General features: G+C 29.0%; 1 long non-coding RNA gene across 1 annotated transcript; it reads right to left on the minus strand.

Annotated features, from left to right (window-relative positions):
• Window positions 1-16,701: 16,701 nt before the first annotated feature.
• On the minus strand, window positions 16,702-17,820 carry LOC125421838 (uncharacterized). Its single transcript, XR_007240214.1, has 2 exons — window positions 17,441-17,820; window positions 16,702-17,376 (listed from the first exon to the last, which is right to left on the minus strand). It is a non-coding gene; the product is annotated as an uncharacterized LOC125421838 (long non-coding RNA).
• Between the last annotated feature and the right edge of the window lie 7,943 nt (window positions 17,821-25,763).

The raw sequence follows: 25,763 nt of genomic DNA on the forward strand, positions 1-25,763 counted from the left end.
AGATGCTAATCATCTCAGTGAGTGACCCTATCTACTGAACACTTTTAATATTAATTATATAACAAATAAAGGAATTTAATTAATACCGACAATTAAATAGATAAATAAATAATAACAATGGAAAGTAATAATTTCTCTCAAAACCTTCACTATTCACTTCGTTGGAAATGTTCCCTTTTTAAAACATTTTCACAAAACCCGATAATCGTATTTTCCGAAAACCAAGGGATCAATTAATTTAATAAACAATAGATAAATACCCTAAATATAAATAAAATGTAATAAAATATAATAAATAATTTTTGAACACTTTGGGGTTTGAAATTTCCATCCGCAAATTTATACTTGACGCACCACACCATATACCAGTGATGCCCTCCGATATCCAATGTCCCGAGCACCAACTGGCGAGGAGATTAAAGAGAGAAACTTGCAAACGGCACTTCGGCGTCTCGACAATAACGCTGCTAAAACCGTCATCCCGGTCAAGGAGGGGAGCGGCTGTGCTGTGGCCAATATCAAACTTGCCTGCCCTCGGTTCAATGGCAACTCACGGGAGACATAATAACTTGCGCGCTAACCACATATACACCGGAACACCAATACTGTATGAGTGCGTCTAAAATAATTATTAAATTAATTATTACCGTACCGATTTTTCAAAAATCATCGTGGAAAATATACCAGTTTTCAATTTCACCATCCCACATATTTTTCTTTAACATTTCCGGTACGAAACCATTGATAACAATATAAAAATAATTTTTTTTTTCTCGCAACACGAGGTCCAACAAAATATATTCCACGGGCATAATTATCACATTTGAAACCACCAATTTAAACAAATATTTTTCTTAAAATATTTAAACCAATTATGCCCAAAAAAATAATATTAAAACCACATACGATTTATTACTGAAAATACCTTGCTCATGCGTAATAAATAAAATTAAATCACAATAAAATAATAATTTTCCACAACTATAATTAAATTGCACCACATGAGCATAATTCCAAATATCAATTAAACACCAATTAAATATAATTAATTGCCCAAAATATTTTTTTAAAGGTGGGTCACTCATCTGGAACACGCAATTAAACCACGATCCACCATAGGATCGATTTCACCATGCACACGTGCTCCTAGAACAACGATTCACACACAGTCAAATAAATTAATATTTTATTCGGGCAAATAATACCCGGTACTCGGGGGGTTAAACACAAACGTTAACCAAAATTGACGGGTGATATACCGAATCAAAGCTTGAGTGACGAGGATCACGAATCCGGTCTTACTTCCCTGAGATCGGACCCGAGGCGGCCGGAATCTCGCCGGAAAGCCTTTGGGATTCAACTCTTCGATCCTCTCAAATCGTCCCGAATTGGAGGAAAAGGACACCGGATATGGATTCAGGGGGTCAGAATTAGTGGAGAGGGATCGGAGGTGCAACTGAGTACTCGCCGGAACAGTGATTTCCGGCGAGCCGCCGCGGTCACCGGCAACCGTCGCCCGCTGCGGCGCTTCCGGTGGCCGATGGCTGAGATTTTTGGGAGTTTTGTAGATCGAGGGGAGAGGGTTCCAACTGGACCGGCGGTGAGGCAAACGGAGGCCGGACGGCAAAGAGATCTGGGTTTGAAGATTTTCGGCCCCTCGCTGGAAAATACTCTGATCCCGGCGTGTCGGAGGTCCAGTGGCCGTGAAATTTGGTGGGTAGGCTGGAATTCCCATGGGTGAGAGGCCGGTCAGGCGCGTGTAGCTTGGGGTGACCGGAAACTGGGCAAATCGACAGTGGCCGATGGTGGAGGGGAAAAATCACCGTCGCCGAAAAACGCTCCGTCCGGGCGCATCACAGGTCGGTTGGCCGTGAAATTTGGGTGGTCGGTCAGAAATGGAGAGGCTCTCCTGCCTGGCCGATGCGTGTGGCCCTCCGGTGGTGGCCGGTCGTTTCTCTCTCTAGCTCTCTCTCTCTTTCTCTCTCCTTCCCCGGCCGTTTTGCCAAAATAAAAGCCACCGTGGGTGACACTGTTCACCCACGTGGACCTCTCAAACGTCGACATGTGGTGTTGCACTGTTCACCGATTCAAAAATATTAAATATTACGGTAGTCGAAAAACTTCACACGTCCATAACTTTTTAACCGTACGTCCAAATTAAGCGTGCCGCTAGTCTGTGGACTCGTATCGACGAGCACTTTACAACCATACAAAAGTCAAAGCAAAATTCTACAATCATAAAAAATCAACTCCCGGCACCTTTTGGACAGTTTGAATCTCGACTTGTTTTGCCCATAACTTTCAAACCGTACCTCCGTTTTCAACGTGCTACTAGTCTACGAACTCGTGCCAACGTGTACTTCGTAACGGTACCTCAGTCAACCTAGAATTCCATCCAAATCAAGAAGTCAACTTTTGACCCCTTGGTCAACGGTCAACGGTCAACGGTCAACTGTCAACCTCGGTCAAAGTTGGAAAATTTCCGTTGTACTTTGGGACGGGGTGTTACAAATCGTTTTTTTTAGTCTTCATCATTTACTCCCCTTTATTTTAGTAGGCGCTAGTCTTCTTCATCTGGCAGCATTGCATCAATATGGATCAAATAATCCATTGGGTGTACATTCAGAGATGGATAAAATTTCTAGCAAAAAATCCTTCTTTCGTGATGCTTGGTAAAATAGCTTGAATCCTAATAGCGTGAGATACTCCTTCCCCTACTGATATCTTTCTATTCTTGTTGTTCCGCTCGATAGAATTGTTTAGAATCCTCTCCTAGCTTCCTATATCCCTAGAGATGCATACTTTAATACGTTGATCAGAAAGCAGGGTTATTCTAAGATATCTAGGTAGTTAAGGGCTTGACTAAGTAGTAGATATGGGATTGAAGGGCACAGGAGTAGGGGTTTACGAAAAGAAGGCTCCAGCTATCTTTATTGGGATCATACTCCCTTAGACTTTCAATCTGGGATCATCCCTTGGGGTTAGTTCATTCTCTTGGTTAGTTGATCTCTTGCTTAGTTTATTCCATTTACTGCCCCTCTTTTGCTTGATGAAAGACATCCTGGCAAAGCCCTTGTATATTAGTAAAAGAAGGGGACTTTCATGGGTCCGATGAAGAAAAGGTCTGTAACGTGGGGCTTTCATTAGCCAAAAACTGGAATTTCGGGTCGGTATTACGTCCAGGAAAAAGATCGAAAATAGGCATTTTTTGAAACATCTCAAATGATAAGATAAATAGGATGCCTGTTAGGAGTAGGGGCTCGCCCTTCCATCTTTCTTTCTTCCTTCCCCCATCAAATGTGGATTGGATTGGTGCGGAAAAGAAAATACGGCGGCCCCTCATTTTAAGAGCCTTAACGAAAAATACCCCTTCTCTTTCAAACATTTTTTTATCTACCCATCTTCTTTTCGTTATTCCAACCCTACCCTTCTCTTTTACCAATGTCTCACCTACCACATTTCACATCCAATTTCCCTCTTTCTCTTATTGGTAACCCTTCTCATATTCGAGTTCTTTCTCTTGTTAGACTCGAAGGACGATCTCAAAGCTATGGAAGGAGGTTTTATGCTCAATTTCAGGTCCAGCAAATAGGATGATTGATTTGTCGCTCATAAATGTTCATTTGAATGTTTCAACAATGAGATAGACATGGTCGTGGGACACACAAATAAGAGAAAAGGAGAGCGAAAAAAGAAAAAAGAGAAAACTCATTTCCCAAATTTGCTTCTCTCAATTTTCAACGAACCTTGATAAATCTTTCATTCATCTCTCTCTCTCTTTCATTTCGCTTTTTCTTCTTTTATTTTTTATTATATAATTTTTTTGGGTGTTTTTTCATCTATAACAAACAACCCATCATACAAAATTATTCAATCTTTCTTTGTGGATTACTTTTGTCTTTATATTTTCTCTATCTGAGAAGTTTTGGCTGTTTGATTTTCATTTCTCACATATTTAAAGCCACCTTTCTTTTCATTTTCCCTTATTTTTCTCTCTTCCTTTTTATCCTCTCCAGCTACAAAATTCATAAATTATCTTTATTTTATTAAAATTCAAAATTCAATCTGGGTTCATTGCCTACCTTGGGTTTGTGAGAATTTTTTTTTTTTGAGGATGTCAAAAAAAAAATGATGATGAAGATGACGTGGGGGACGAAAGGGTTTCTGTTTGTTTTGAATGGAATGTTTTTTAAAAAGAATGGTGAATAATGGACGTGGGGGATGAAAAGGTTTCTGTTTGTTTTGAATGGAATTGTTTTTTAAAAGAACGGTGAATAATGGACGTGGGGAATGTAAAATAAGGATATGCAACTCAATTGTAATTTTTTTAAGGTTAAAATAGACATTGAAGGGTAAAATAAAAAAGATCCAAAATGTGTTGGTAAATATCCTTAAAGCTTCCAAAACAGGGGTGTTGGGCCAAATTCCCCTTAACCTTTCCCAAATCCAATTTGGCTTAATTTGGGCTTGGTGACCTAAACATAAGACACAGGATAAAGATTACCCAACCAAACTTTTTCTACAGCAAGTTAGACCCAGGACGCTCTTTGAATGGTTGGATCAAACATTAGTAGAATGAGAATTCTAGTATCTGGTCTATTTCTGGTCTATTCCCACCGTTTTGCTGTTACAACTAATGATGAAAATATCGATATTGACGGAAATGTCAAGGGTAAGATTTTATGGAAATATCGATATCGATAGAAATGTCGACAAAATTATGGAAACTATTAATATTTAATTTAGAATACAAATTTTTACATATGAGATAATTAATACAGTAAAACAATATAAAAATATAATAATTAAAATACAAAATTAGTAACATAGTCCATAAATATTAAAATTATTGTAACTAAAGAAAATACAATGTTTGTTATCATCAAAATGTAGAAACTTTAACAAATAATGTTAAGATATATGAAATTATCAAACATAATTTATAATACATTATTAATACCAAAAGGAAAACACAGAGGAGGAGGATTTGGAAGTAGATTTTTCTTTTTTATTTCTCAAAATTAAAAAGAAAAATATAGTGAGTTGGATAATTTAATATAATAAAAAGATATAACAAATATTTCAATAGATGATAATAAACTAATTGGAATGGTACCATCTGACGTGATACCAAGGATAGTAAACTATTGTATTTGCAAAACACACAATTAAAAATCATCTCTTTTTTTTTTTTTTGGCAAGTTGTTACTGCAATTTTCCCAAATTTTACAACAATTAAAATTTATTTATTTTTAAATAGAATGCAATGCCTATTTATTTATTGAAAAAGTCCAAACTTTTAAAAAATTAAAATTTAAGTTTACCATAACAATAAATATGCAGCCAAAAAAAATAAATTAATAAATAGAAATCTACAACAAAGAGTAACACATGGCTATAGCTCATAGCTATTGATCCAGTCCTCGCACGAGTTTCTCAACTTCTTCGGTCATGGTGGGTCTTGCATCTTTGTCATCCTCCACGCATTGAAGAGCCACATCTATTAGTATTTCTACTCGGCTCCTGTTGTACGTGTCATCAATCAAGGACTCCACGATTTCACTAATTACTAACTACCCTTCATTCTTTCTCTGACCCATGTCACTAACCTCCTGTGCTCTGCTTCTCCTTTGTTGCTAAGACCCGATTTCATTCACAAAAAAATAAAAGCTACAAGACGAAATTTCGCCGGCTTTCCATTGATTTCGGCGATATCTCAGTAATTTCTTCCGACAATGGCGATAATGAACGGCACCAGCGACTTTCTGATGACATCACTGACGAAAACTTCTTCCTCCCTCTATCGTTGTTGGCGGTCGGCGATACTCGACATTGTCGGCGATATCTTGGTGACTTTTTCGACTTTTTCTTCCTTGGTTACAACGAGGTAGGGTTCTACTCATACGATAAAATACGATAAATTTTGATGTATGCACATTAATTTTTATTTTAATTTTTACTATTTATCTCAATTATTTATATTTAATTTACTTTTAAATTTAATTTAATACACATCACATTTTATTATCCTTAATTCTCTTTTAAATTAAATTGATGCATTATAATATAGTTTTAATTCTCAAATCCCAGTTATTTTCAACAATCTCTACTAATATTTATTTTTATGTGCAATAATTAAAAAGGCTTGAACCTACAATCATATTCATTTATCAGTTTGCTCCTTTGGTCCCCTTCAATCAGTTGCTTTTTCTACTTTCTTTTTCCTCTTTTTCAATTTTTCTACAAAAACAAGAATGAATCAAAAAGGGAGAAAATTGTTTTATTGGATTTTGAGTTCTTCATCTTCAACAATCTCTCTTCGATTAGTTTATCTGCAATTTTTTTCTTTTCTTATTTTAGTCCAGTGTATATTATCCGGATAGATGCATTTACATCCACATTACATAACTCATATATAAATGAATAATCCGATATATGCAACCCGAACGGATATAATTTATCTAGATTATATTTCTTCATCCATATTATATATATTGAACATTTCCGTTGTGTTTACATTACATAGCCCAAATATAACTGCGTAATTATATAACTCGGTCGAATACAATTCATTTAAGTCATGTATATTGGATAACTTCAATATTTTTGTGTTTTTATTTAAATTATATAATTCGAATATAACTAAAGTAATTGGTATATATAACCCAAACTTGTTCAATTTATTTAGACTATGTATACCATATGTCTTTATAAATAGTTCAAACAATTATTTTCTTTGGTCTAAAAAACTTGGACATGATCAAACTAGTTTGAAATTTATATACCGAACAACTTTAAAATGTATACAAGGAATACAATTGGTTAGAATAATTAAAAAAAAAAATGAAACTTAATAAAAAATAATAAATATATATATGTATAAAGATTTTTAGGAATGAAATAAATAACTTGTCAAATATTTTTGTCCATTTTTTTCTATGATCTCACACATCTTTCATTCCATCATTTTATGATACAAAGTGTACTATTTTACCTCTCAACTAATACACCTTAAAAAGTAAAATTAATATCAATTTTTTAATGTCTATTTTCTCTCATTAAAATTTCTCTCTCCACTTCCCGACTTTGCATTTTCCACCTCACTTTTTCTCTCTATATTTTCTTATTCTACAATTTCCATCCCACTTTCTCTCTCTACTCTCTCTCCATATTTTTCCATTGACTTCGAACCAGAGTGTTTTTCCTTTTTTCTTCTACCAAAAAAATTACGAATGTTTGACATAATTGTTATATTTGAATTTTTAACATAATTGTCTATTATAAAAACTTTATTATTTTATGATTACACAAAACAATTATTACTACCCAAGCCCACTGCTTAATTAGCATATAATTAAGATATTAAAAAAATATAGAGAGAAATTAGTAAATATTTAATATAAGTAATTAGAGAGATGAATTATAGAAATGAATTATGGAATACCAAAAATGAAAAATGAAAAAAAATAGAGAGAGAGTTAAGAAAGTAGATGGCTACTGTGGTGAGAAAGAGGAGAGAGAAAGTAAAGAGAGTTTTTTGGTAAAAAAACATTAGTAATATAGTGTAAGTAAATTTTTATCAATATAATTACTTCTATGATTCAATTGATAATTCCATGGCCCAAACAAGCATTGGAATTCTATTCTCATTCCTCTTTCTATTTCATTTCATTCTCCCTTCCATTTTACCAATCAAATTTTAAAAGAATCAACTATAGATATGTTGAATAAAAAATTAACTTCTATTGTGTTAAAGAAAAAATCAATAAAGTCTTTGACAACTTGTATAAACAAAATACTATAAGGCGTAAAATTACAAATTTGTTTGTTGACTTATTAAATTGTATTGGAGTAAATTTTACAATAATTAGAATGGGCATATCATATATATATATATATATAAGTAAATATTTAGACATTGGATAATGATCAATATATATATATATATATATATATCCATATAATCTATAAAAGAAAAAAAGTATATGCCATGTGTCAGTATACTCTTCTTTTAAATTTCCTCCAAAATCATCTTTTCTATTTTATTTTTATTTTACTTATATATTTATTTAATATCTTACATTTTATAGGTGTATCCAATTATATATAAAATCAATTTTTGTTTTCAAATAAATTTTAAATAAACAAAATATTTTATTTTTCAAATAATTTAAATACGTAAAATGTATTTGCATAGTTTCCTTAATTAAGCATATTTTAAATATTTTACATATACAAATATAGTTACATGGAAATTAATAAATATATCTTTTTATTTGGATATAAAAAATATAATATCATAAATAAGAATTCTTAAACATACTAAAATAAGATTTATATCTAAACAAATTATTAATTTATTTGAATTTCAATTTCAATTTTATAGATGGAAAAAATTAAAAATAGATAAATATTGTATAATTTGAATTTCATAAACAATTTATCTTATAAGGTAAAAAAGTGTTTATAGGATAAATAATAATAATAAATAAATAAATAAATAAATCATTAAATTACATTATGAATATTAAATATATGGAAATTAATTATTTGGAAGGAATCAAAAAATATATTTGAATTTGTATTTGAATTCAAATTCTATAAATGAAAACATTTGAATTTAAATTAATTAGATAAATGCATTTGAATTTGAATTTAAATGTCACAGATGGAAAAAAATTAGACAAGAAAATTTCATATATGGAAAAAAAAATAGATAAATAAATATTTTTTAATTTGAATTCTATAATTAAATAGTATTATATATAGAGATCAAATTTATAGTTATTAATAAACTTTCATAGTATAGATTAAAAAAAAAAAAAGGACAATCCAAATATATTTATTAACAATAAAATTTTTAAATAGGTTTTCAAATATAATTAATTATTATAAATTATTTTTAAAATCTATTTATTATGGTTACATATAGAAGAAGAAGAGTGAGTACTACGTGTTAGCATATTATACTTACAAAATTGCAAACTCATTCTTTTATTATAAATATTATTATTATAATATTATAATATTTTTATAGTATTATATATGTTTTTTATTTTTATATATAGAATGAAGGAATAAAAATACATATTTTTATTATTATAATATTTTTATGACATAAAATGTATTTGTAGATATATTTTTTCTTAATTAAATATTTTTTAAATATTTTTACATATATAAATATGGTTTTATGGAAATTAATAAAGATATATTTTTATTTGGATATAAAAACATAATATCATAAATAATAATTGTTAAACAAAGCAAAATAAGATTTATTTTTATATATAATAGATTTGTTTTTAGGAATGATGGAATAAAAATATATATTTTTGTTATTATAATATTATGTATATCACAAAATATATTTGCACATATATTGTTTCCTTAATTAAATATATTTTAAATATTTTTATATATACAAGTATGGTTCTATGAAAATTAATAAAGATATGCTTTTATTTGGACAAAAAAAATATTTTAAATAATAATTGTTAAACATAGAAAGATAAGAGTTATATTCAAAATAAATTATTTAATCATATTTTATTTACCAGTTAATATATATTTTTATTATTATATTATAATATTATATTATTGATTAAAAAAGTATGAGATTTTTATCTTTTATGTTTGTACTAAAAAATATATAAAATTAATTTTTGTTTGAAAAAAATTTAAAATAAACATATTTTTTTTATTAATATTGATAACAATCTATATATATATATATAAATTTTGACACGTGATTAATATGAATACTTAAGTTTCTCTCCCAGAACATGAAAAAAAAAATCATTAATTATTATTAGGTTGTCAAAAAAACTATGATGAGATTTTATCATATCAAATATGTATATATTTGATTTTATTTATTTTTTGTAAAATTAATTATGAAATTAATGAAATGAATATGCGATTATGAATATTTTATATAGAAAATTGATTGATATTGTTTATATTTGATTTTATTTAATTTTTATAAAATTGATTGTGAAAATAATGGAATAAATATTTGATTGTGGATATTTCATATAGAAAATCGATTAATATTCTATATATTTGATTTTATTTAGTTTTAACAAAATTGATTGTGAAAATAATGGAATGAATATTTGATTGTGGATATTTCATATAGAAAATCGATTAATGTTGTTTATATTTGATTTTATTTAGTTTTGGTAAAATTGATTGTGAAAATTATGGAATAAATATTTGATTATGGTCATTTCATAAAGAAAATCAATTAATATTGTATATCACAATAATGTAGATATATATATATATATAATATTTTATATAAAATTCACCATGATAAGATTATTTGTAGTTATTTACGTAAGCATTATATAGAAAATAATAAAGATATACATAATTTTTCTATTAAAAATTACATAAATTATGTATTATTTTATTAATAGAAAAAATTTTAAACATTCCTTTCAAGATATAATTGTTAAAAAAAAAATCATCTTTTTTTTTATTATTTATGATTTTATCAAAATATTAATCAGCACTAAATAAAACAGCTATTTTTACTTTTATTGGTTGTATTCAAAAATATATATTTTTATTATTATAATATTAGATAATTAATTGAGAAAGTATAAATTTTTTTATCTTTTATAGTTATATCCAAATATATATAAAATTAATTTTTGTTTTGAAACAAATTTTAAATAAATAATAAATATATTTATAATATTATATATATAATTTTACTATAATGAGTATTATCATGCACATAAATGTAGGTCATAATCAAATTATATGTAATATTAAAATAAAATACATACGACATGTTATATGTTATATATAATTTGATTCTGATCTATATAATAATAAACTAGTCGACACATACAGTAGTGAAACTGTATATATATGGTATGTATATACACTTCTTTTTAAATCTAAATTATTATTAATTAGGTTATAATAATAATAATAATAATAATAATAAATATAATTAAATTATATTATAAAGATTTAACATACGAAAATTAGTTATTTGGAAAAAATCGAAAATTACATTTGAATTCGAATTTTAAAGTTAGAAAAAATTAAATAGGTAAATATTTTTTAATTTGAATTGCATAAATAATTTATCTTGTAAGGTAACAATATATTTATAAGATAAATAATAACAATAGTAGTAGTAGTAGTAATAATAATAATAATTAAATTACATTATGAGTATTTAAAATATATAAATTAATTATTTGCAATGAATCAAAAAATACATTAGAATTTAAATTTGAATTCTATAAATGGAACATATTATTTAAATACATTTGAACCAAATTAAATTATATAAATACATTTGAGTTTGAATTTAAATTTCATAAATGGAAAAAATTAAATAAGAAAATTCCATAGATGACAAAAACTATATAGGTAAATACTTTTGAATTTGAATTTCATAATTGAATAATATTATATATAAATGTCAAATTATAGTTATTAATAAACTTTTATAGTATAGATTGAAAAAAAATCCAAATATACTTATTAACATTAAAACTTTTAAATAAGTTTTCAAAATTAATTAATTATTATAGATTATTTTTAAAATTATCTATTATGGTTACACATATCGTGCATCGCACAATAATTGAAATATTATACTATTATAATATATATTATGGGAAAATATCATTAGCCCCTCTCAATTTCGATAAAATACTATTGATCCCTCAAAATCATCATCTTCTCCTAATTTATTTTGTTAAATTTAACAGTTAAAGGTCAATTTGATAAATTTGTTTATGGTTCATATAAAGAATGAAAAGAAATTAGATACTTTTATTTATTTAATTATTTTATTGCTTTGAGACTTTTTTCCCCCCATGATTTTATAACTTACAATTTACACTTGGAATGTTGAGAAGCTACTTCTGTTATATGGTGCCTGTACCTATCAGTGGTGGATTATCTCAAGTTTCCATTCTTTTTTCTTCCTTTTTTTTTGGTTAAAGGCTTGGAAACAATCTGACTTCCTATGCAGAAACTATATTTTAAATTGTTTAGAGAATGGCTTATATGATATTTATTTTTCATATAAGATTGCAAAGGAGGGAAATGCTTGAGAAGAACTACAAAATTGAAGATGCTGGTGCAAAGAAATTTGTAATTGGTAAATTTCTCAAGTTTTTTATGATTGACTCTAAAACTGTTGTGAAACAGGTTGAAGAATTGCAAGTGTTGATTCATGAGTTACATGCTGAGGGATGTTCTATCCATGAACAATTTCAAGTTGGAGCAATTATTGAGAAATTGCCACCATCATGGAATGACTTCAAAATTTACTTAAAGCACAAACATAGAGAGATCTCTATGGAGGATTTGATATTAAGACTACGAGTAGAAGAAGATCACAAAAAGGGAGACAAAGTTGATGGAGAGAAAGCCAACATCATTGAGGGAGCCTCAAAGCCTAAATTCCATAAGTTTAAAGGAAAAAAGATTGCTGCGAAGGGTGTTAATCCACATGCTCCAAAAGGCAAAGACTTAAGGAAAATTAAAGGAAGTTGTTGGGTTTGTGGAAAGATAGGACACAAAGCACAAGACTGTCGCAACCGCAAGGACCAGAAATCTACACGCAATTATCAAACAAATGAATTACTTAGTTTAATTCATAGTGATTTATGTGACTTTAAATCTATTTCCACACATGGTGGAAAAAGTTATTTTATAACTTTTATTGATAATTGCAGTAAATATTGTTATGTATATTTAATACATAGCAAAGATGAGGCTTTGAATATATTTAAGACATATAAAGCAGAAGTTGAAAATCAATTGAAAAAGAAAATCAAAATAATAAGATTTGATAGAGGTGGAGAATATGAATCAATTGCATTTTCAGATTTTTGTGCCTTACATGGAATTGTATATCAAATAACAGCTCCATATACACCACAACAAAATAGAGTAGCAGAAAGAAAAAATAGAACTTTTAAAAACATGATCAATTCCATGTTGAATAGTTCAAGGCTTCCACACAATTTATGGGATAAAGCATTACTTACTGCTAATTTTATATTAAATAGAATTCCAATAAAGAATTCTAATAAATCACCATATGAAATATGGAAAAGAAGAATTCCATCATATAAAATGTTGAAAATGTAGAGTTGTCTTGCAAAAGTGCTTGTTCCATTGCCTAAGGGAACTAAACTAGGTCCTAAAACTATAGATTGTGTATTTATTGGTTTTGCCAACGCTAGTGCTGCATATAGACTTTTAGTTTATAAATTTGAAATTTCTGATATACATGTGAATACAATAATTGAATCTATTGATGTTAAATTTTTTGAGAATATATTTCCTTATAATGAAAATAATATTAATGTTTCAAAGAAGATAGTTCTTAAGGAACCTTATACTTTAAGAGTCCAAGATCAAGACTTGGAATCTAGAAGAGGTAAAAGAATTAAAATGCCAAAGAATTTTGGACCAGACTTTATTACATATAACTATTGGAGAACCACAGACATATAAAGAAGTCATGTCTTCACCTGAGGCACCTTTATGGAAGGAAGCTATAAACAATGAAATGGAATCCATTTTACAAAATCATACATGAGAATTGGTTGATTTACCACCAAGTAATAAGCCAATTGGTTATAAATGGATTTTTAAAAGGAAACTTAAAGCAGATGGGTCTATAGACAAATATAAAGCACGTTTGGTTGCTAAAGGATATAGACAAAGAGAAGTGTTGGATTATTTCGACACTTATTCTCCTGTTTCGAGAATAACATCAATTAGAATGCTAATTGCAAAAGCATCTTTATATGATATGGAGATACATCAAATAGATGTTAAAACAACCTTTTTAAATGGAGAATTGATGAAGAAATATATATGGAACAACCTGAAGGGTTTATGGTTAAAGGTCAAGAAAATAAAGTTTGTAAATTGATTAAGTTTTTATATGGACTTAAACAAGCACTAAAACCGTGGCATGAGAAATTCAACCATACAATGTTATCACATGGTTTTAAAATTAGTGAATGTGATACATGTATATACATTAAGAATTATAAAAATTCTTGCATGATAGTATGTTTATATGTTGATGACATGCTAATAATGGAAACCAATAAAGATGTGATTATGTTAACTAAGAAAATGTTAAATACTAGTTTTGACATGAAAGACTTAGATCTGGCAGATGTTATTTTGGGAACTCAAATTAAAAGAAATAATGATAGTTATATTCTCACACAATCCCATTATGCAGAAAAAATATTAAATAAATTTGAGCAGTCTAATTGTAAGATTGCTGTAACTCCCTTTGATACAAGTTGTAAATTAAAAAAAATTACAGGAGATGCAGTTTCTCAATTAGAATATTCACAAATAATTGGAAGCCTAATGTATTTAATGAATTCTACTAGACCAAATATAGCTTATTCAGTAAGTCGGCTTAATAGATACACTCATTGTCCAGGACATGATCATTGGAAAACATTAATTAGAGTTTTAAGGTATTTAAAATATACCTTAAACTATGGGTTACATTATACAAAATATCCACCAATAAATGATGCTAATTGGATTTCTGACAACACAAAAACCAAATCAACTAGTGGATATGTATTTACATTAGGTGGTGCTGCTATTTCTTGGAAATCTTCAAAGCAAACATGCATAGCACATTCTACAATGAAATCTGAATTTATAGCACTTAACAAAGCTGTTGAAGAAGCAGAATGGTTAAGGAATTTTTTAGAAGATATTCCAATGTGGTCTAAGCCAATGACAACCATTTGTATACATTGTGATAGTATAGCAGCTCAAGCTAGAGCCAAAAGCAATATATATAATGGTAAGTCAAAACATATAAGATGTAGGCATAATACTATTAAGCAGTTGCTCTCTAATGGAGTAATCTCCATACAATATGTGAAATCAAAGAAAAATATCGCTGATCCTTTGACAAAAGACCTACCTAGAGAGCGGATAGCATATATTACAAGAGGAATGGGTTTAAAGCCAATAGAATGAGTTAATCTGGGATGGAAACCTAACTTAGTTGATTCTAGGTTCAATAGGCAAACTGGCTTGGAGAAACTCAAAAGGTAGACACACAAATCCATTCTTGAAAAAATTGGTGTGTTGATAATATATTATATAGTTGGTTAGGCTATGTTATGCATTTAATGATTTATTAAAAATCACCTATATGATAGTAAATGTGGGATCGCATTTATGAGAATTAATGGCTGAATTCTCTAGAGCTATCATGAATACTGGGATATATTTAGGACCAAAAAGAATATAAACGAATGAACAAAAAATGTTTAAAATGTGTTGTGTGAAACATATTGCCTTGATTTACTAAATAAAGAGAACAATTCAAGATCCTTTATATCCACTGCATCACTGTGTAAATTGAATATGTTTCACAAGTAAGTTCAAGTCCAAAAGACACTTTTCCTGAAGCATGACACATCTATTTCCTCTCTGATTACATTGCATACATTCATCACATTATAATGTTTTGTTTCAAAATGTGGGATAATGTTGAAGTTATGAGTCTTTTGAAACAAAAACACAGTCCCACATGAAAAGTTCGAGAACCTTTTATGCTTTATAAGCATATGTGATATGAGCTAAACTTGAACATGGGCTCCCCAATGGGGACCTACCTAATTACCCATTATATGCATATTAAAATTGAACAAGGCAAACTTAAGCAAGGCTCCAACGGATAGAAACAAGACTGCCTACTGATTACCCTATATATATATATATATTATTAAAATAAAATATTATTTTATTTTTATTTTTTAGAAATCTGTTAGAAGATTCAGGAAAATAGAAGTTATTTTCTGTTACAAGTTCCACCTATACATGGAATTGCATCTTTCCGTGAAATAGTACAAAATAACTTATATACAGAAGATAGATTTCATTCATTTATAGACATAATAATTGAAATACACAATCTGCAAAAACATTCAGAGAGGAAAAATATTTTTGTTCTAACATTGGGTTTGGAATTGAATGCTCAATTTCAAACATCTGATAATTTAATCATAGGAAGCAATCTCCTACAAAATTTCAAGCACAGAAAAAGGAAGAAATACTATCTTTAGGACATTACTACTAGCAAGACTCTATCATCAACTCTTCAATCAACTCTTCAATACAGGTTTTACTAATTTATTTTGTTTTGTCTTACTGTACAGGTTTTCCTAACTTATTTAATTTCCTGTATATCATTATTTCTTCTCTTCTTCTTTATTATACATCATATTAAATATTTATTTAATATTTATACTTTGTTTCTATATTGTTTGTGCATTTCCAACACAAGCATCATAGAGACATCAAATAAACAAACAAAGCAGAAATCGTAGAATCCGATGTTCCATATTCCAAAACTGATATAACTAAAAAAAATACATAAACAACTTTTTGGTACAGAAACTTTTAAGTGAAATACGATAATAATTTTAACAAAGAAAAGCCCAATGACTACTAATAGAAAAGAAAGAAGACAGATCCATGAAAAAAAAATTTAAAGAAAATTTCAGAAAGGAAAACGTAGCTGCTTGGCAAAGCAATAGAAATCTGGGAAGTAGCTGAACAAATAAACTTATCAACTTCCTATCCAAACCACCAAACAAAAGGCAAAAGCCCAAAACCCAATATAATCTTTTTTCTGATAATAAATGAGGAAAAAAATTCGAAAACCAAAAGACATTTGATTAGCATACCTTTCCTTAGGAATAATGTAGAAGCTTTTAGAGCCAAAGCCAAAGCCAAAGGGTCCCTTCACAAAAGAACCACTTGACAATGGAATAATAAAGCTCCTCGAACTATAATTACAATTCAAGTGAACCCCAGTACTCAAAGAAGCCATAGCCACAGCCATTTCAAACTCAATCCGGAAAAACAGAAATATGTGAAAAATTTCAACAATATACAAGGAACTAGAGTGAACCCAGATTAAAGAACATCAAGAATTCAAAGAAGAAACCAGAATGTGATATCAAGGAATCGCAGCTGAAGATGGGCAGTATTGGCCTTGGCCTTAATATATCCGTCATGACAAATGAGATATATAGTAAGCGAAAAAACTGAAAAAAGCTCAATCTTTTATCTCTTCCTGCTCTGCTCTCTTTCACTGTTTTTATTATTATTTTTTTTAATATTTAAAAAATATAAAATTTGTTAAAAAAATAAAAATTTCAGTATTTTGCTCCATCAGAATTTTCTCAAACGCCCGTTCGTCATCTCCACCAATGATTTCCAAAATTTCTTTTTTTTTTTTTTTTTTTTTCCTTGGCCACTCAGCCACGATTCTCTCTTTAAGCATTGAGACAGTTGAGGCCGGTGAATATCACCTTAAATTATGCCCTGGAAATAAAAATAAACAACAAATTAGAAGAAAAAAAATAGAAATAAAAGTAGAAATCTTTACCATAAGAAGCATCAAACAATGGGCAGGTTACTCCAGTGTCGGATAAGCTAAGCCAGATGCCGGAGAGTTAGACGGTGGGAAGGAGCTAACAAAGGGGTGGTAGTCTGATAGAGGCAGAGGGGGGCAATTTGAGACACTCCGATGATCATCAGGGGTTAGGGTTTGAATTGGGACTCAAACATAGAGAAGTACAGATTCTCTTAGTGCCATTTTCTCTCACTTTTTTCTTCCCTATTCTCTTCTTTATTCTCTCTGACTTTGAAATAGAGTTCTCTCTACGACAGCGAGAAGATGTGGGGGAAGGGTCGGCGGTCACCGGGGAGAGGGGAAAGAAATGGTAAAGAGACTAGAGTATGGTATGGCCAAATGTTTTTAATTAATTAATGAGCCAAAACTCATTGGCGTCAACATAAAAATTTGGTTTAAAAAAAAGTTAAAATAAAAGTTTTATTATGTATAAAGTAAAAAATTTATAGTTAATATTATAAATATCAATTTTATTTTTTTTTTTATCTATGATATCTACAGTTATATGCACATGTTACGGATTTTATTTCTAAATAAATTTTAAAAGTTAAAACTACTATAATAGTGGATAGGATGAAAAATATAATTAGTCAATCTAAAATTAACCTTTTTTTATGAAAAATATAATTAATCAACCTAAAATTAATCAATATATGTGAAATTGCTAGTATGTCAAGTTATGTTGGCTTAATTGGTTAGTTACCTACTGAAGAGAGATTATTATAAATATAAAATTATCGGTATATGTTAACAAAATAATTAAGTAAAAGATTTTATTTGATACTATTAAAAGTATCTTAAATGATTCTATCTATTTCTAAATTATTTTTAATATATCAAACTGGTAAAATTGATGTGCCAAGAAAAAATAAATACTGCAAAGGTAATCTTTATTTTAGGAGATTCTGTCAATTATTGTAAAGGTTTTTTAAAAAGAAATATTTTTAAAAAGTCGATTTTTTTTTAAAAAAAACTTAATAAAATATGTGTAATTAATTAATAACTATAAATATCATTCTGCACATTATTATTGAAAAATAATTTTAAAATTAACTATACATTTATGCCATCTAATTTAGAAGATATCAATTTTTATATCATATAAGTAGCATTTCACATTATCCATTAAAAATGCTCTAAATATATTTAAAAAAAAACATAATGAACGCTATATATATATGTTTTTGAAAAATATAAGCATATATAATATAATTTTATTAGCACTACTACAGATACCAAAATATTTATAAAAAATATTTACCAAATGATACGTGTTAATATAATGATTATTGACATATTTATATATCTTAAATATAAGTAATGATCCCTTAAATATATAAGTGAATTTAAAAAATAAATTAACTAATTAAATATTGTCATATACCAAATCATTTTATAAACATTTTAATATCTCTAGCATTATTGATAATTTTATAGTCACGTTAGTTTTTTTTTTTTTTTTTTTTGTGTTAACTCTTAGATGAAAAAGAAAACTCATAGATCATTTTTAAATTTAATTTTTAAAAATAATAAATAGACTAATATAGATTTAATAATATATTAAAATAAACTTTAGAAAAAAAAAAAGGAATTTTGTAGAGATTCAGTGAATTATATGTTTTTAAATATCAATAAAAAATGGTTATGGATAAATGAAATTTTGATATAAGTTTGCTTTTATAAAAATATATTAATTGTTATAATATATATCGTAAAAAAATCTATTATAAAACACATAGATACACACTAATACATACACCTTTGCCATACACCATTAATTATATAAAATGAGAATTTGATATTAGATATTATTTTGGAAAGGTTAATTTTGTACCAAAGCAAATACTTTGTCATACAACAAGCCTACATAGTAGATCTGACTACTTAAACACAAAATTAACCCTCCCAAAAAAATATTTAATGTTAGCTTCTTTTCATATAAGTTTTAAATAGAATTTTATTTTTACTTTTTAACCATAAACTATTCTAATTATTTATTCTAATTTTTTATATATAAAATAATATATATTATCAATAAATAAGGATGTTTTGTACATATAATTTTTATTATACAGTTACTTTTCTATGTTGTCACCTTTATAGATTTTTCTCAAGATTATAATTTGAAGTTGTTAAGCTTTTCCATTCCTTTAGTATAATACTATTGTAATTCTAACGAGGAAAAAAAAAAAAAACACAAAAATCAATTGCAGATTCACATGGATCAACTTTTTTTACCTTTCAATTTGTTTAACCTATTCATTATTTTACTCATAAAAGCTCAATTGTGCTCCTCAATTTCTCTCTCTCCCATTAGCTTTTTCAATTTTTTTTTTCTACTTTTAAATGTTTTTCACTTGTATACTTTATTTCATCTACAATTTTTCTACAATTATAATGGTTTAAAAGAACCAAAACTATTTATTTATAAATATTCAATTATAGTTTTAAATACAACTACTTAAAAACTAAAAGTTATTGAATATTATAATATCTATTTATATTTTTTCTAATTTTTCTGCCTTTTAATTTTTTTACCTATTCATTATTTCAGTGATCAAATTTAAATAGTCGTTCAAGGTTTTTATATGTATGTTTTTCTTTTCAAATTTTCTATTATTTAAAATATTAGCAACCATCCAATTGGTCATTAATATGTAGTTTCAATAACCAACAATTATTAATTGCTATAAATCAAATATTTATATTATTTTAGACTATCACTGACCAAACCATTGGTCATTGATGATAACTAGCGACCAAATATATTTTGGTCATTGAACGATTTTCTTCCCGTAAAAAAAAAAAAAAAAAAAGGGGGGATCAAATTCCTGCCCTTACCTTTAGTGACCAAAAATTTATTGGTCATAGAAGATGGTCATCATTGACCAATTATTTGATGACTAAAAGTGGTTGACCAATGTTTTCCATACATCAACTACTAAAGATTTAGCAACTAAAATTTGGTTGCTCATTGATTCTTTTAGTGACTAAAAAAATTTGGCCATTAAAAACTTAGTCACTAATTCCCTTGTTTTTTTTTTTTTTTCTTTTTTTTTTTTTTTGTAGTGTAGGCGTATCATTAACTCAATTGTTGTATTCCAAATTAAATTACAAAGAACAAACAAAGGGAAAATCTTCCTAAATGCTATGTATATATCTGGGCAAGGAATTTGATATTGTATCAAGCATTGTAGCAAACGATTGATCATGGAATATATGATATGAAAACTTAATTAATTTATATAGTTTGCAAGGGTATTAATTTAAGAAAATTAACAAGGAAAAGGTAAAGATAGCTTATTGAAAATTGAAAATTGTGAAGAGCTTATTGATAAATTCTTTTCAAATCTAGCTCTTAATCAAGAACAAATTATCAGCACTGATTGATGGAAAGCCGTTAGAATCTATTCATCATTCAAATTCAAATTTGGCAACATGCTCTCCTCTAGCTGCTATATAACAGGGGATAAAACATTCAAGGGTTTCCAAATAAGTCTTCATCAGTTTAGGAATGATTTGTATATATATACTCATAGCTTTAATAGAAAAAGATAGACAATAGAATATTTTGTTTTCAATATTTATTTATTTGAAATTTTTTTATGGTATCAGAGACAGAGATTTAAGAGGTTTTGAGTTCAAAACTCAACAATTCCATCCAAAATAAATAAATAAATAAATGAAAAACATATGTAAGGATCCAAAAAAAGCCCAAAAAAGGCTGACCTACATGTGAGGAGGAGTATTAGAAAAAAATATAATTCAAATGAAAGCCGATTAGGGCATCTTCTACAATTTGGCATGCCCGATTGGGGCATCCAAATTTAAAATTCCTCTAAACTTTAAAAAAAAAAAAAAAGTCATTAATGTTTCCAATTGGATGACCAAAAATACTTTATGTAGTAGTTGCCAACTTGGAAAACATTGTAAACTTTCTTTTAATAAATCTAGCTCTATTTCAAGTTTTCCTTTAGAAAAGATTTATAATGATTTATGGGGGCCTACCCCAATTATTTCTTCCCAAAAATTTAAATATTATGTTATTTTTGTAGATGATCTCACTTGCTATACTTGGCTATATCCACTTAAAGCTAAATCTGATTTTTATAGTTGTTTTCTTAAATTTCAAATTTTTGTTGAGAAACATTTTGATAGGAAAATCAAGATTTTTCAAAGTTAATGGAGGTGGAGAATTCACATCCACAGCCTTTCCAAATCATTTGTCTTGGTGTGGCATTGCACAACAACTTTCGTGTCCTCACACACCAAAACAAAATGGACTTGCTGAGTGCAAGTATCGTCATATTGTTGAAACGGGTCTTACCTTACTCTTTCATGCAAACTTACCATTAAAATTATGGGTAGATGCTTTTTTAACTACTGTATATATTATTAACCAATTACCTATCTCTTCAATTGGTAAGGAAACTCCATATTTTGCACTTTTTGTTAAAAATCCAGATTATTCTAGATTACATATTTTTTGTTGTCAATGTTTTCCTTATTTGAAAACTCAAAATATGCATAAATTTTGAAAAAAAAACTATCCCTTGTGTATTTATAGGTTATAGCCTATTACATAAAGGATATAAATATTTTGATCACCACACACATAGAGTTTATATATCAAAACATGTTGTATTTAATGAAAATTATTTTCCTTATTTGTTACGTGATAGGTCCACTCCTTCACCCTCATATGATCTTTCACTTACTTCTTTTCCCCATATAGATGAATGGGTCTCAAGAAAATCTTTTGACAATCCTTCTTGCACGACCTTACCAGAACCTTCCCAAACAACTTTAGGTCCTTTTCTTGATGATTTTAATGAGCCCACTCAAAAACAAATCTCTCCGATCAATGGTCTTTCAAGTCAGGACAAAAGCAATGACTTAGATTCCAACCCGCCTTCATCCCATTCTAGTTGCAATTCTTGTAATCCACCTTTAGAGTCTACACCCATATTGGATCAAAATCATAATTGTCCTTCTCCCACTTTGGAACCTCATTCAGATCCTATACTCCCTTTAGACCAAACTCAAAGTTCAATTTCTCCACTCATTCGACCAACCCATGAAAGACGCCCACCTACTTAAAAGATTATGTTTGTTCAGCATCCAATAACAATTCTGCTTTCATTGTTTCTACCGTAGAACCCAAGACTTTAAAGACTGCTCTCAAGTTTACAAATTGGACTGCTGCCATGAGAGATGAACTTGATGCCCTTCATCAAAATAGAACATGGTCCTTTGTTCCTCACCCTTCTAATGCAAATGTCATTGGTTCAAAATGGGTATATCGTACAAAATATCGAGAAGATGGATGCATTGATTGATTCAAGGCTCGCTTAGTTGCTAAAGGCTACACACAACTTCCTGGTCTGGACTTTAGCGAAACCTTTAGCCCTGTAGTCAAACCCACTACTATTCGTGTGGTCCTCTCTCTTGCTGTCCATTTTCAATGGCCTCTCAAGCAACTTGATGTTAAAAATGCATTCCTTCATGGTGTTCTTCATGAGCGTGTTTACATGGAACAATCTTCTAGCTTTGTACATCCAAAATTTCCTAATCATATTTGCCTTCTACACAAGTCATTATATAGGCTTAAAGAAGCTCCCCGTGCTTGGTTTTCTAGACTCTCTACTTGTTTATTTTCTCTTGGTTTCATATGTAGCAAAGTTGATGCATCTTTATTTATATATCATTCTGGCACTAACATAATTCTTTTACTTGTCTATGTAGATGATGTTATTGTCACTGGTAATGCCACTTTATTAATCTCTCCTCTCATTACACGCCTAAGCAAAGAATTTGCTCTCAAAGACCTTGGCAAACTTCATTATTTTCTTGGCTTATAAATCAAATATTTTCCAAGTGGACTCACACTTTCTCAAACCAAAGATGCTCGAGATCTCTTAGCCGAATTTCATATGCTTGATGCTTCAAATATAAATACTCCCATTGCTTAAAAATCATGTCATTTTCCAGATGATAACGAACCCACAGATCCTACTGAATATAATCAACTTTGTGGCTCCCTTCAATATCTTACATTCACTGGACCGGATCTCACTCATGCTGTCAATCTTGCTTCTCAACATTTTCAAACTCCCACCAAGAAGAACCTACGAGCTATCAAACGAATATTGCACTGCATCAAAAGAACCTTGACACATGGTCTTCGATATTTATCTCAAAGCTTTCTCACTCTTAATGCTTTTGGTGATGCAGAGGGCTGGTTGTCCTTTTACTCAAAGAAGTACTACAGGATATTGCATCTTGTGTGTCTTGGGCATCTAAGAAGCAACCCACCATCTCAAGGTCTAGTGCCGAAGCTGAACACCAATCGTTAGCCACCACTGTAGCTGAAGTTACTTGGCTTCAGTACCTTCTAAATGAACTTGGCATTCACCTTGTCCGACAACCACTTCTTTTATGTGATAATCAAAGTGCTCTTCACATGTCCCATAACCCAATCTTTCATGCCCGCACCAAACATATCGAGTTTGACTATCACTTCATTAGGGAAAAAGTCATTACTAGTACTCTCAAAGTTCGCTACATGCCTACCTCACAACAAATTGCTGATATCTTTACCAATGGCCTACCTAAAGAATCATTCTTAAATTTTCGTTTCAAGCTTGGCGTTCACCCCTTTTCACCGCCAACCTTGAGGGGGCCTGATAAATTCTTCTCAAATCTAGCTCTTAATCAAGAACAAATTATCAAAACTGATTGATGGAAAGCCGTTGGAATCTATTCATCCTTCAAATTCAAATTTGGAAACATACTCTGCTCTAGTTGCTATATAACAGGGGATAAAACATTCAAGGATTTCCAAATAAGTCTTCATCAGTTTAGAGATGATTTCCTTCTAAGAAATCAATTCTTTCCTAATTTATTTATTACCATTGAAAATATGTATATGTATATATATACTTATAGCTTTTATAGAAAAAGATAGACAATAGAATATTTATTTTCAATATTTATTTATTTGAAATTTCTTTACTTATGTAATCCAATGCAGTTTGGTGAAAATGGTCCACACAAGGAACGGCCATTAAAGAGTAAAATTGATACTGAGATCTTCGGTCCACAGGAATCAAGAATCACTCCAGAATAAAGCAAGAGATTGGAGGCACTAAAGAGTAAAAAACCAGATTATCAAAACCACATATAGGAAGCAATAATGGCAGAAGAGAAAATCATAACACCCATATCAGGACAAACCTTTGAAAAACAGAGAGAAGATCATGCGAGAGAGAAGCACGCCAAGAGAGAGTGCGAATCCAAGAGAGATCGGCGTGGGTGCTAGGTTTACGGCGTGAGTGCGAAGATCTGGAAAAATTAGTCCGAGACTTGAGAGAGAAAGGGGATGGTTTTTTGCGTGGGTTGAGTTGAGCAAGCGAATCAGAGCTGTGTGCCATAAATACTGGTGGTTAGAGTGCTCTTCCAAATCCTTCACTATTCTAATAAATATCTCGAAGCAATTGTCCCATTTAAATCTTGCATTACCAATCATCGTATTAGGACTAAGTCTTGTCTTAGCTTGCCATTCTCCTGAAAAAAACACATCTTTTTTAACTTTTTTATTTTTAAAGAAAACTGTTTTTGTTTTTTGGATTTACTTCTCTTGTTGCTGCAGCTACTATAGATATCATCAAAATTTAAAATCATATTTACCATTTCAATGGCTTTCTGAATTCGTTATGTTATCTATATCGGTCGTGATAAACTTATTTGATTAACATTTAAATTGATTGAATGTATGTTGCCCTTATCAATTAGCTATCTTGTAAATAAATTAACAATTGAAATTATACATAGGATGAGTATTCAAAAGTCATATATTTCTAACTTCTTTTTACTTTTTTTTTTTTAAACTTATTTATCAAAACTATGACCATGAAATTGAATCTCATACCTGAGAAGTCGGAGAAAAGAAGAAAATGTATAAACAATGAGGTCCAGAGACAATTATACCATTTTAAATTTTAAGCTTTGAAAATCTTATTCTTTTGTTGTATAATCTTCAAATTATTAAAATTGGAAGCAGAATTTGGACATGAATTGGTAAGAAGGGTTCTTATCAAATAATAATAATAATAAACTTTAATTTTAAGCCTTCAAAATTTTATTATTTTATTTGAGCTTTGAAAATTTTATTCTTTTGTTGTATAATAAAGATGGGCAAGAAGAGTGGTGTTACTGTCACAAGTTTTTGTTTTTTATGAAAAAAATAATAATAATAAACCTTAGTTTTAAGCTTTGAAAATTTTATTTATTTGTT

Source organism: Ziziphus jujuba, chromosome 1, assembly GCF_031755915.1.
Source record: "Ziziphus jujuba cultivar Dongzao chromosome 1, ASM3175591v1".
In the NCBI taxonomy this organism is placed as follows: Eukaryota; Viridiplantae; Streptophyta; class Magnoliopsida; order Rosales; family Rhamnaceae; genus Ziziphus; species Ziziphus jujuba.